The following is a 2,416-nucleotide window of genomic DNA, read 5'->3' as shown; positions in this document are numbered from 1 at the left end:
TTACATAATGAACTCCAAATACTTCATGCCTATCTATTCACTGTATCTACGAGTTTAGAATATCAGCCAATCCCTTTGTCAGCTGACACTTCACGGCAACGCGCTAACATGTCTTGTTGCTCGCGACGTCGTCAGCGCGTATTTCAGTACTTCCTAGCTGATACAATCAATACGCTTCTCTTCAAATCCAATGAAATAACAAGACAGAAGCTCAGCTACAAAGTAAATTGAATGCATAAAACTGAATGCTGTTTACCTGAAATGCATGAAATATGGAAGCAATTATACTAATCACAAGCCTGCATATCATTTTAACTTTACTCAATAGGTTTTACATGAAACCACAAAAGAGCAAATCACTTCGTGATCATAGTGATTTAACGTTGCAATTCTTCTATCAGCTTTTTCAAAGTCAATAGGTTTCCTTACTCCCTACCAATCTCATTATGATATTCATATAGTCTGTAGGTTTCATTCTGTTGTTGATCGACAGAGTGAAAGATGGTCAGCATATAATTTGAGATTAGATATACATAAAATTCTATCTGCCCTTTCAACATAAAATCATGCAAAATGCAATATAAAATCCGAATACAGTTCATTTTCATGGTTGATCTGGCGACGATACAAGTCATTGTCGACTCACGACTGCGTTATGTTCCATCTGACAGGCCATAAGCTGATCTGGACATAAGTTAAACTATTAATATAATATTAATTATACGACCGTTTAAATATAAGATATAATATATAAGATAAACAATTATTCAAAATGCAACACAAAACTAGAATAAAATTTATTTTCAAAGCTGTCTTCTTGTTTATTGCAATGAACATTCTTATTGACAATAGACTACTACGTAGGCTAACAAAAGTTTGCTTTTTACTGTACTTTAGATTCAGGCCGCATAAAATAGTTGTACATTTACTGCATTTGATTTGTGACAGAAAACATGCTTATAAATAAACTAGAAATTCCCCTGTCATACAGCCCACGACCTGATAATGCAATAAGTGATAATGGGAAAAAGAAATTGCAGTGCTGGTTGTTGAAAAAGTAGTTGTCAAAAAGTATGTTTTACAACAATAAATCACACCTAATCACACAAAAAATCCCACCTAATCTACTACTATCTCAAACCTATGTTTTACAACAATAAATCACAACTAATCACACAAAAAATCACACCTAATCTACTACTATCTCAAACCTATGTTTTACAACAATAAATCACACCTAATCACACAAAAAATCCCACCTAATCTACTACTATCTCAAACCTATGTTTTACAACAATAAAATAAATATTAATTAAAACTGTAGGCCTAACCTACTGTAATGTATGTAATTTAGATATGTTTATTATAACTCTGAAATGCAAAATTAGAAGTAAAATGGCAAGCTACTGTGTACTATACACAGTTTGAAGGTTGGTTGTGTTGAATGTAGAATGGTTTTGATAACGATCTTTAACAGAAAACAAGTATGAGTGTTCACGCATCTGGAAGTTTTCTGCAAGCTGGAGCAAAATAAAAAAATGTTCTCGTCATAAAGGGGCATTGTAGTTCGGCCCTAGCTTGTACATAAGTTGTAAAGAATTTTGGCTAACGTTTTAAATAATTTAATGAAACCTTCGGTAATTGGACAAAAAACATAGGCTGATAAACTGTGTACCACAATTTCGTACCTGTAAATCGGTCTACGCCTCAAACGGTCTACGTTTATTACAGAAACCTTTGGATAAATTCGATTAATTATTCTTATAATTAAATCTAACAAAAATATTAGAAACCTTAGCGAGTAAACAATGCCATAGACTAGTAAAATGAGCACATTTTTCTCGTGAAATGCACACTGCTAAATAGTTCTACTATCTGCTGCACGGCTTTATTGGCGTATCATAGGCCGGTCTTAACTATTATTAAACCAAGCTTTTCAAGCGTTTTGTGGTGATTTTTGGCCGAATTAATCTGTCTATTATTTTATGTATAATCCGATCAGATGGGTAAGTTTTAAGATACTGTCGACACTTTTCAAAGACTTGGTAATATATTTAAATAGGTTTATACGTGTTTTGTATCGTTATTATACTTAAACGACTCTACAAATAATGGTTAAATTTGTTGATGAGATTTCGATACAAGGGTTTGCGACGTTGTTGATGAATAATTTTCGTAAGTTGTGTGCACATGCATTTATCATAAAAACTCTCAAACATTCGCTCCGCTCGTTTGGTCGTAGGAAAATAACCAAAAATCACCTTGAAAAACAAAATTGTTGCATTTTAGACATAATTGTTATTTTAAAGTTCCAGCAGTATATTTATTTCAAAGTATATTTATTCAACTGCACCAGACATACTTTATTTTGACATTATATAATATATCATACCATAACATAATTTGATATAATACA

Source organism: Watersipora subatra, chromosome 9, assembly GCF_963576615.1.
Source record: "Watersipora subatra chromosome 9, tzWatSuba1.1, whole genome shotgun sequence".
In the NCBI taxonomy this organism is placed as follows: Eukaryota; Metazoa; Bryozoa; class Gymnolaemata; order Cheilostomatida; family Watersiporidae; genus Watersipora; species Watersipora subatra.
This window is presented reverse-complemented; position numbering follows the sequence as displayed.